Here is an 11,717-nt window from a genome sequence, read left to right as displayed (position 1 = left end):
GAGGCAGCTTGCCAGCAGATGGCGATAAACTTCTTAAAAAAAACACAAAAAAACATAAATACTTCAGCTAAAAGAAGCTGCGGTCCCTCTGCAGCCCCCCTGGGCCTCCCCCTACTCTGCCAAGCCCCAAAAATCAGGGCAGGGAACCACCCGGCACCCACACAGACAAATTTTGGGGGGCATTTTATCAAAAGCAGTGCTGCTCGTGGGCTTTTATGGGGTGGGGAGGGGGATTTATATCCTCAGATTTGAACCAACCCATCATCGGGGATCTTTCCAGAAGGAAACGAGCAGCACGTGGCGTTGTTGGCTCAATCCGCGGCATGTTCAGCGTCATTTTTCCCGGATGTTTCCCTCCGTCCTGCCGGTTTTGCCCTAAAAAATCCCATTCCTGGCCACAGCGCTGCTGTTCGAGACTGAGTGTCCCACAAAGCCACGCACATGTTTGGGGAGTGGGATCTTAACGCTCACACGCACACACCTGGGTGAACACTGGGTTACTTGCACACTTATGGGTTAATCGCACGTCTGCTTTCAGGTGATTCCAGCCCTTCATGAGGCACCTGGGGCAGCTGATTCGGCCGGGCCGATGTCCGGGATGCTGAGGAGCAGCTCCTGGGGTAGGTGCCGGTCTGTAGAGACAGAGAGGGTGGTGGGATCTTTCTTCCCCAGCTCCTTCTGCACAGGAATAGTGTCATAGAGTCATTTTGGTTGGAAAAGCCCCTCAAGATCAAGAGTCCAACCATTCCCCACCCCTGTCCCTGCCCCATGTCCTGAGAACCTCATGTCCGTCTGTCCAGCCCTCCAGGGATGGTGACTCCAGCACTGCCCTGGGCAGCCTGTTCCAATGCCCCACAGCCCTTTGGGGAAGAAATTGTTCCCCACATCCAACCTCAGCCTCCCCTGGCGCAACTTGAGGCCGTTTCCTCTGCTCCTGGCGCTTGTTCCCGGGGAGCAGAGCCCGACCCCCCTGGCTCCAAGCTCCTTTCAGGCAGTTCAGAGATCAGAAGGTCTCCCCTCAGCTCCTGTTCTCCAGCTGAACCCCCCAGGTCCCTCAGCCGCTCCATCACACTTGTGCTCCAGCCCCTCACCAGCTCCGTTCCCTTCTCTCAACTCGCTCCAGCACCTCAAGGCCTTTCTTGGCGTGGGGGGCCCAAAACTGACCCCAGGATTCAAGGTTTGGCCTTGTAAGGAACCATTGAAGGATGAATGTTGTTTTTACAACTGACCTTGTGCCTGACCCCAGTGCGGGGGGAAGGACTGAGAGACAATCAGACTATGAATCCTTAATGTAAAACAAAATCGCTTTGAACTAATAATGGAATGCAAACTGATAACTGTATTTAAAAGTTTAAAAAGTTAAACTAGGGGGAAAGGTAGCCAGAGAGTCAGGAATCGATATTTGAAATAAATCAGCAACGGGATGGGGCTGTTAGAATTTGATGAATAAGAGAGGCAAACTGAGGCAGGGTCGGATGGTCTGTAAACCCCGCAGTACCAACAAATGGGGAGCAAGGGAGGGAAATTGCAGCCAGGATTTGGAAGGGATACAAGCACGGGCTTTTTGCCCTATTCCATGTGCCTGCCTTTAGGTAGAACACCTGGTCTTGCAAAATCATTAATAAAATACGCTTAGCTGAGAAATCCTGCCTGGGCCTATTCTATTGGCATGGTAAATGGTTTCCTACAGGCTTCGGCAGTGCCCAGGACAGGGATTCCTCCACCTCTGCAGCCATCACAGAGTGTCAGGGGTTGAAGGGCCCTGGAAAGCTCATCCAGGTCAATCCCCCCATGGAGCAGGAACACCCAGATGAGGTTACACAGGAAGGTGTCCAGGCGGGTTGGAATGTCTGCAGAGAAGGAGACTCCACAACCCCCCTGGGCAGCCTGGGCCAGGCTCTGCCACCCTCACCATAAAGAAGTTTCTTCTCAAATTTAAGTGGAACCTCCTGTGTTGCACCCATTGCCCCTTGTCCTGTCACTGGTTGTCACCAGAAGAGCCTGGCTCCATCCTCCTGACACTCCCCCTTTCCATCTTGATCCCCAGGAATGAGTCCCCCCTCAGTGTCCTCTTGTCCAGCTCCAGAGCCCCAGCTCCCTCAGCCTTTCCTCACACGGGAGATGCTCCACTCCCTGCAGCATCTTGGTGGCTGCGCTGGACTCTCTCCAGCAGTTAAGCCATACTTTCAAAATAATCATCAATACATCACCACACGACTCAGCAGCACAGGTGTGTGTCAGAACACAGACCCAGGTGTACATACCCGCAGCACTGAGGGCTCCATCCCATCCTCACCTCTGCGGTGACACAGGCACCTGCTGTCTGTCAGGGGAGAGACAGGGACATGGCAGGGCTCTGGGAGGGAATTAGGGGGAATCTCTTTCTGTGGGAAGGGAGGGTCCCCAGGTGTGGCTCTCCGGGGAGTGGCTGAGGAGGAGAGCCCGGGAAGGGGCGAGGAGCAAGGCGGTGGCCAAGGCCCGTGAGGCGGCCGGGAGCAGCGGGAGCCGCCCTGCCACCTTCTCCTCACAGCGACCTCCCCAACATGGCGACCTCGCTCGCTCGCTCGTCTCTCCCAACATGGCGGCGGAGCGGCACGCGTGCCCCCGACGGGACCCTCCAAAGATGGCGGCCTCCCCCCGTCAGAGGACACGCTCAGTGCCATGGAGAGTGGCGGAGAATTGACCTTCCCATCATGGCGCGCGTCACCACGTGACCCTCATCTCCCCGCCCTTCTCTGTGATCATGTGACGCGGGGGCTGGCCGGCGCCTGCGCAGTGTGCTCTCCGGAGCGGCGGCGGCGGGGAGGGAAGATGGCGGCGCCGGTTGGGGCCGTCACCCGGGCGACGCGGCGGCCCCGGTACCCGCAGCCCTGAGGGCTCGGCCCAGCCGCGGCGGCCGCGCTCCGGCGCCAGGTGAGCGGCCTCGTGGTGCCGGCGGCGGGGACGGGTGGGAGCAGCGGGTGGGCAGCGGCCCTTCCCGGGGGAGCGGGGCGGCGGCGGCGGGCCCGGCCCCTCAGGCCCCTCAGGGCGGGACAGGCCTCGCCTGGAGGGGACCCCCCGTTTGGGTGCCCGAGGGTGGGGCTGAGTCGCTCTTTTCTCCCCGTATCTCTTTTTTGGGGGTCTCTTTTGAGGGCAGAGCCCTCGGGGTGTTGTATCCCCCCGAGGGCTGCTCGTCCCTGTGAGGGGGAGAGGCCCCGGGGGGGACAAGGGGAAGGCAGCCCCAGAATCTTCCTCAGTGCCGGGGGTGCACAAACCCTGTCCCCCCCAAAAAAAACAGGTCCCCCCAAGTAAAGCTAAGGTTTCCCCCCCAAAAAACGACAAGATTCCCCCCCCAAACGCCAGGGTTCCCCCCCAAAAACCCCAAGTTTCCCCCCAAAATATCCCAGGTTCCCCTGCCCCCCAAACCTCAGATTCTCCTCCCAAAAACCCCCAGGTTGCTACCCCAAAAAAAACAAGTTCCCCCTTCTCAAAACCCCCAGCTTTCCCCCCAAAAAACCCAGGTTTCCCCCCAAGAAACCCTCAGTTTCCCCCCAAATAAAATCAATGTTGGGGCCGGGTGCTGCTGGCTGGGAGGGGGCTGTGGGTGCCCCAAAGGCTCGTGTCTCATACATATAAAAACAAAGGTGAGGCTCCGTCTCCGGTTGTTCACCAGATAACTCTGTGTGAATCCACATCTCGACTCGCATCCGCGGCCGCTCCTCGCGTGCTGCTCACCGTATACGTGTGTACATATATTTGTTTTGGTTCCGAAAGCGTTGTATTAAATCAGGAGTGGTGGCAAGCATGGTATTTATTAGCCCAACAGGGTTTGGGGTGTTACCCCCCATTGTCTTTGCTGGTAGTCTCATGTCGGTGGATTGATAATGGCTTTATTTGTGATTATTTTTTTGTCACGGCGGGGCTGGGCTGAGCAGACACTGCAGGGGCTCCGGCTTGGGAGGATTATCTCACCCTGCCTGCGAGATGCTGCCCAAACCTCTGCCTTTGAGCAGTGAAGTGTCTCGTTTCCAGCCCGTTTGGGGTTTTCAAATCGGGTAGGGTGTTTCTTAGGAGCTGTGAGTGCAGGAATAGAGCCTTGGCGTGTCGCTTTTCATAACCTAAACTCTGATGGATGCTTGGAGGAAGAACAAAAGAGAAGTCGTGCAAAGCGAAACGCTTGTCTGCAGTATGGTGGGTCGGTTCGTTATGTGGGGATAACCCGGTTGCTCACTGGGGGTGTCGTTTGCTTTAAGAATCACGTAAATCACTGATGGCTCGTGCTGCAGGTCACAAGCTGCAGATCTTCCCCTTTACTGAAGGGGACGTGAATTAAAATAAATGACATTTGAGGTGCTGCTGACCTAAATTTGTAACCTGGGTGTAACGATGTATTTACCCTCCCCACCCTTTGATAGTGAAGGAGCCCAACGCCTGAATCGGTGGCAAATGGCCTCCTGAAGCCTCAAATTGACGACAATGCTGCAATGTCCTAACGAACCGCTTTGTATCACAACGCAGCGGCCGCAGCCCGGGCTTGGGAGCCAAATCTCTGAGCTGGAGGTTAATTCGAGAGTTAAGAGTGACTCGTAATTTCCTCATTTCCGTCGCCCTGTGCGTTCCCATCACCGTCTCTCCTTCCTTTTCCTCACGCTGATGCCAGAGAAAAGCCAAATATCGGTGGTTTTCCCTTAGGTTGTGTCCCTTGGGGTCGGTGTTTCCCTGGTGTCAGAATTAGGACAGAAAGGAGTAGGATTCTGGGCTATTTCCAGGGCAGGATCATCCCTCTGTTGTAAAAAGAGAAAATATGGTTGTTAGTGCATCGGGTTCAATCCCTTCACCTGGGTTTTTGTCCATGCGTGCTTCTAGAAGCATCAGAATCTCATCCAGCGGTTGTTTTCGCACAGCGAAGATGTTTGTGTGTGATTTTCCTGCTGTGTTACCTGGTATTTTCACCAGTGGGTGACTCCGCCCAAACAGATCTTTTTGGTTTTGTTTTTTTCACCGTGGCAAATGAAGCACTTGGGTTTGAAAGACACCCGACGGTTTTATTATTGCGCTGCTTTACAAACCTGTGTTCTTTTACTCTCATGGACTTTTAAAGGCAGTAGGTGTGATTTTAAATTTTGAATTTTCTACAGTCTCTGGGACTCAATTTTTTGGGAGGCTTGATTGATGGAGAAGCCCTAGAAGAAATCTCACCTGCAAAACAAGTGTTATTGTCCTGCCTGTGGTCAGTATAAAGATCGGGATGGTTTATTGCTGCTGTTGAACGTGTGTTACCTTTGACTTGGGGATTTCAAGCCGCCGGTGTTAATTACAGGCTGCTGCATCAGGCACTTTCTGGAGGGGGTTATTTGATCCAAGGATTGCAGGGATGCGCTTGACTGTCTTGTCCTTATTCTCAGGATATTTAATGTACATAATCTTCACGTTTAGCAGGAGGAGCGACACCAGCTGTACTTTTGGAGTGGGAGGACTGGGATGATCTGTTCCCCATGCGTTCCCAGCACACGACTGAGTTGTAAAAGTCTGTTTTCGGGGCTTGGAAAGAGGCGTTTGGTTTGGGCTGCTTCACCCGCTGCCAATTCCAGCCGCTTCCCCAGGATGTGAGCGGGTGCTGCTGGAAGAAGCTTCCCACTCTCTGTGTAAACAGAGCTGCGCCTCCCAGGGAAGTGATTTTTCCCCCGTGTGTGTAGTCACAGCAGGTTTTGTTGTAAAACATTGATTCAGGCTTTGCCCTCGCAAATTTTCTGAATGTTGAATGTAAATAAGCCTCCAAGCCCTTGGATTTTGAAATGCGGCGTCGCGTGCGAGGGCTTGTAAAAGGTGTTAGAGCCAGAGCTCGGCTCAGGTTTGGTCCAGATTGAGATAAAAGGCTGTGAAAAGAGGACTTTGGCTCTGATAATGTGCTTTTCTGCAGGTAAGAACTCCTTTCAGAGTGAATTTCTGACCCGAGTGAGACTGACTGCAGCTGGTGGCATCCCCAAGAGATGCATCGAGATACCTGGGCTGTGCTGCCCTTAATGCCTAATGCAGCTTTTTGATGTAGTTCAGAAATTCAGGTTAAATCTCTTTCTTGTGTCTTAGATGAAAGGAGAGGGGAGTGACACATACACGTCAAAAATTGTGCCTTGACTTGAGCAAGATGCAGAAAATGTGGCCCTTGCCTTCAGGAGCTATTTCCAGAGCTAGAAGTGTTCTAGAGCTTTGATTAATTCACATTGGGACTGTGCTGTGGACTGGATTTGCTTCCCCATTTCTATGGCAATTTAAAAAATATGTATCTTTACTAGCTAAACACCTGTCTGAGATTTAAAATGTTTGTTTCCCCCCTACTTAATGCATTTCAGGCAACAGTGATTTGTGACTTGGAGAGGCTGTGTCTCTTCATCTGCTTCAGACTGACTTTGAAACCCTTGTCTGGCTTATTTTGTTCTGTTCCTGTGCAAACTTTGGCATAATGCTGGTTTTTGAAGGTTTTAGGTTAGTTGGTAGAGCTACTTGAATTTATTTGGGGCTTCTCATTAGGTTAATATTGACGTGCTGCGGGAATGCTGGTCTTGGCAAACCTCAGATCAGCCGTGACGGCCCCGTTAGTGCTTTGAGTTGTGTTTAAGGACACCCCGGGTCCCCACGGTGAGTCATTTTTGGTTAAAATCTGCTTTAATTTGAGCTGGTTATGAAGGGATGATGCTGAAGTGTGTCCTGCCGCTTCATACCAGGGGTGTAAAAGCAATGGGCTGTTGCTGAATGCTGCAAATCGCTGCCAAAAATACATTATAACCTCAGCAAAATCCATATTTTGTGGCATAAGCTCCCCGTGAAGCTGCAGAAATGATTGCTCATGCCGTGACTGACTGTACGGTCTGTCTGCGAGTGGCACATTTCAGCGGGCAAAAGATCATTTCTCGTTTGCTGAGTGATTTGGGGGGTTTTCTGGATAAAAAGCAGCTCACGAATGTAAAAATCTTGCTGTGGAGTCAGGGCGACTGTGGGAAGAAGCCATCCATCCGGCAGCTTTTTATATTGGGAAATCTGTTATGTATTAATCATTATGGCTGGGTTTTTATCACGCTGGAGAGCCTGCGATGATACAAGTGATTTATTTGTGCTTTACCGAAGGATCACGAATCCCTTTGGTGCCGTTATCTCTTGCTGAGCTTTCAGGGAAGTGTGTATGGGCTACTAAGCCTGATAAAAAAGCACAACTCTCAAAAAGTCCCAACGTTTTCAGTGAATCTCTGCTTTTTCTTATCACTGATATCGGATCCACATTGGACCCTTTCGCTGATACCCAGAGTTGCCCAAAACACCTTAAACGAGAAAACCAAACACTTTATCCCACTCCAAACATGATTCTTGGATGCTGTGACATCCCTGGGTTTCATAATATGTGCTAATACCTGTTTTGCCCCATTTGCCCCCGTTGTGGTGGCAGGAGTGCTCTCGTTTGGGGTGTTAACGAATGGAGACCTCAGGAAGCTGACATTTTCATTAAGAGGTACGGATGAATTTGAAACTAGCACAATTTTCCTGAATTTTTATTTGTTTATTAACATCGTGTGGATTTGACTTGTATTTTTTTGTCTTTTAGTATTTAATACCTAATATTTTTAAGCCTCGCTTAAACAACTGGACTTGAGATATGGCATATAAGACAGAAAGATAATCCTCGCCTTTCTCAGCAGTGACACATCCCCAAGTTGCGCCGCTTTTCCTTCTCAGTGCGTTGCCTTTTTGATTAGCTGGGCAATAAAATACCCTATAAAAAGGAAAGCGCATTCTCAAAATGTGTGGAACCAGCAGCAAATCCTCTTCCAGCCTGTTGAGTGGTTCAAACTCCAGCTCTTGTGAAATTTAAGTGGAATTGCATTTAATCTGTCCTTTTCATAAATCGTCCTCTTTTCCGTCACCCTTTCACATTTCGATTAGCGCATCTTCGTTTCCAACTTGCCCATCAAAAATAAAGCAGAGCTCTTGACCCTATCTGTATATCCATCTGAACTGTGGCCTCGTTTCTTCAGCGCAGGTCAGGGGACCCAAAAACTTGTGGTATTGTCATCCCAGTGCTGTTGAGGACTGCCTGACCTCGCTTTCTTGGTGCTGTTGTTCCTTTATCTATAAAATAGGGTTAATTATTGGTCCTTTACCTATAAAATAAGGTTAATTACTGCTGTGGCACTTAGGATCGAAGCGATGCTGCACTTTTGTCATGTGAAGACATTTAAGGTTGTGCTGGGCTGGTACGTGCTACATGGCCAGAGGATTTTCCAGCCAGGTGTGTATATATCAATAAAACCTCCTTTTTTTTTCTTCCACCATTGTTGCAGTCGCCGTTTAGCAAGCAGATGTACCTTTAAATTCTTTTTGGTGCAATCCAACCCTGGGCAGTATTTGCTGAACGGTTAACTCTGGTGTTGGCAGGTTTTGCACTGGGAATTACACCAATTAGTTTGAAGGTGGCACACAAGTTTATTCGACGCAATGAGACGAGTGGACATGGCAAACTCGCATTTTATCGCGTTAGACACACGATACACGTTACAGCTGAGCGGCTCATCTGCTGGGGGTTAAGATCAAGAGAACAGCATCATTTGCAACGCTGATCCGCTGATAATGTCCATGTCAAGGTGGTATGAGATATCTCGGTACCCTGCTTGCTAACAAAGATAAAAACATTGCATCAGCACGCTGCTGCGAGTCAGCAATCTGTCTAAAAGCTGGGGATATCGATTGAAATTCAACTTTGGCTACCGAGCCTACACCAATAAATGGCTTTTTCCAGCGCATCCTTCTCTTTTTGGCCTGAAAGTCAGTACCCTTGAGCTCTTCTTCACTTCAGATGAAACATCTCAGGGTTGCTCAGGACTTATATTTCTTGCACTTTGTGAATCTCAACTGCAAAATAACGTTGTTCTGTTGCAAACATTAAGTTCTTCCCCATCTCTCCTCCATTGTGTGTGTGCTAAAGCAAAGACAACATCACGGGGGGAACCAGAGGCTTAAATGTGAGCGCCTGTCCCTCTGGTAAACCCTGACCTTGACTTAGTGTTTGCTTAACTTAATTTTCCCAAGTGTTAAAACTTGGTTCTTCTCTTCCGCAGCGAATCATTAAGCCTTAGTTTTGCGACAGTGTTGGAAATTTTCATCTGGTTGTCCTGCTGCTCAACGAGATATTACCTGAATTACATGGCCAGCGCTGTGGCGTGGGTGTTAACGCTGATTATTTATCAAAATGTGGGTAGTTTCTAAAGGAGGTTACGTGGAATAGTGTGTGTACCTGTCTCTCGATGGGCTTTTACCAGGGTTATTTTTTTGGAAACAAGGCTTATGCAGTTTGCTTTCCCTCTCGCACCAATTCCTGATGCCATTGCCCCTTTCTGCCTGATTCAAAGAAAGGATCAATATCTCAAAGATCCTGCGTTCCCCCAAGTTTGAGGTTGTCATGTGCACGGATGGGAGTTGGAGTCGATGGTCTTTGGTCCTTCCAACTCAGGACATTCTACGATTCTGTAAAGTTTCATGGGATGCAAAAGGGAGAAGAAAGATGCCGTAGAAATCAAGAAAACTCCAAATCCGTGGAGGAAAAGGAAAAGGCCCCAGTCCGATCGCAGCAGACAGCGCAGGCTGGACCAGCAGCGATGCCAGGGTAGGAAATGCTATTTCTCTGCTTCCCCAGCTGCCTGTTTTGCTGCAGTAGGTGGATTCGATTGCATTGGGGTAGCTCCTAGTTTTGTTAGCCAACCCTTCTCTAAGATATTTCTGGTTCATTATTTTGCCTGAGTAGGTTTTCTGGTATGTTTGGACATTGAACATTGGGCCATATGGAAATGTAAATCCAGAAATTATGTTTCTGTATTGCTGTTTTCCACTTTATTTTTCATCCAGTCATCCTGGGCTGGCTTTTAGATCCGTAGCGCGTGTTTTCCTCGCAGTTCAACTGTAAATTTGCTTTCGTTTGCCTGAAACTTATCTACACATTAGCTGATTTTAGCGGCTTTGAGAGGTTTAAGAGACATCAGTGGAAACTGAGGAGCACTGTGTTGCTTTTATACACTGTCCTCAAGATAATGTATTTAGCTGCACCTTTCCAAGTGCTGCCATGAGCTCCAGACCTACTGCGCTTCCATAACGAAGGTGATAATTATCCCCAGGATGGTTGTCAAACAGGGGTTCTTGTGGATAAATCATCCTGAGGAGGTTTGGGTAGGTACTGGAAATCACATTTGATCCAGAAAGCCGCTGTGCAAGCTGTTTGTAGCGTATAACAGAAGCATCTGCACATCTTCCCGTCAAATCCTCTATTTTTGATGTCTCAAAGCCTTGTATTTGCATGTTTAGGGATCGTTCTTGTTTTCTGGCCAGCATGCAGTTCCGCCTTCATTTCAAAATGAATCATAATTATTGCTTTTGCTAGAAGAAGCTCAGGCACGAATAATTGTAATTAACAGCTTGCAGGGAGCCGGTAGAGGGAGTTTGTGAGCCCCAAATCCTGTTTATTGACAGCCCTACAACATTTAGGGTGATTTCAATAGAAGGGATATATTTTAAGAGCAAACTTATGTACGGTCCAGCTGATTCCTGCACCCGAGCAGAACAGTTTTCGAAAGAGGCAAAATTTGGGTCTGAGTTACCAAAATCACCTTTATGCACTCTGAGAACCCCAGCTAGGGGTTGATTTTTCAGACTTATTAACTTTCGGCTTCATTTCAAAGCGATTACTGAGGTTGCAAAGTTGGAAACGTGCGCGTGGAAGCCGGAATTTTGCTCCGGGAAACCCAAATAATATGTTGCCACATGATGCCCGGCCCATCAGATCAGCTTTTGAATCAGAGAATAAATTTATTTAATGCCCAGCATGGTTAAATTTGGGGTTTGTTGGCCACCAGCACACATGTGAGCTCAAGAAGTACCTAAATAAGTAAAACAACAGCTGCTTCTGTGCTGTAAGTGCCAGATTTCAAAAAGTTTTAGACAACTTAAACTCATTTAAGGGTAATAATCCGGTCAAATGAAACTGGGAAGTCACTAAATCCCATTTCTTACAGATTCATTTGGGAGGTTTGGGGGATCTTGGCTTGTTTAGCGGCTTTCTGCAGGGTGTCGAGGGTTTGGATTGCGGGGTGACAATAAAACCCTGGCAGGTGTATTGTTAACCTCCTCTCCCCCCGTTTCCCTCTCCAGCCCCTCTCCCCACTTCCCACTCAGGACAGGCGATTGGGAGGGAAAGGACAGAGAGAGGAGAGTTGGAAAAATTGAAAATGTTTTACTAATGCTACTGATAAAATAGAGAAAATAATACAAAATATACAAAACCAATCTTGAAAGTCCCAGCAACTGCAGAGCCGGCACCCGAAGTCCTGGACTGGACTCTGCAGCCAAGCGGAGCTGGATTCAGTCTGTCACTGGCCTCAGTTCACAGGGATGACTCACAAGGTCCTCTCCTAATGTCGCCATAAGGAAAAGGGACGAGATCCTCGTGATCTCCCGCTTTATATGAAGTATCATGTGAATGGGATGTTATACTCAGTTGGTCAGTTTCTTGGTCGCCTGTTTCTCGTTGTCCCTCGGCGAGATGTCCATCCATGCTTATCAACAACCTCACATTCCATTGCTATGTTCACCAAAACATGGATCTGGTTCACCAGGAAAATGTAGCTGATATGAAGCTTTAGCTGACAGGCAAATTCACTAAGAGAGAAACTTGTTTTATAACAAACCCAGGACACAGGGTTATG

The 11,717-nt window shown here is 49.1% G+C and overlaps 1 protein-coding gene across 1 annotated transcript in view; it reads left to right on the top strand.

Annotated features, from left to right (window-relative positions):
• The first annotated feature begins 2,788 nt into the window (after positions 1-2,788).
• FBXO42 (F-box protein 42) overlaps positions 2,789-11,717 on the top strand; it is a 46,338-nt gene continuing 37,409 nt past the window's right edge. Inside the window, exon 1 of the mRNA XM_082069774.1 lies at positions 2,789-2,913. The gene's annotated coding sequence lies outside the window, so the exon portion shown is untranslated. The remainder of the gene's footprint in view (positions 2,914-11,717) is intronic.

Source organism: Streptopelia decaocto (assembly GCF_964273445.1).
Source record: "Streptopelia decaocto genome assembly, chromosome: 20".
Lineage (NCBI taxonomy): Eukaryota > Metazoa > Chordata > Aves > Columbiformes > Columbidae > Streptopelia > Streptopelia decaocto.
Note: the sequence above shows the minus strand (reverse complement) of the source record. Positions and strands in the feature narration are given on the sequence as shown.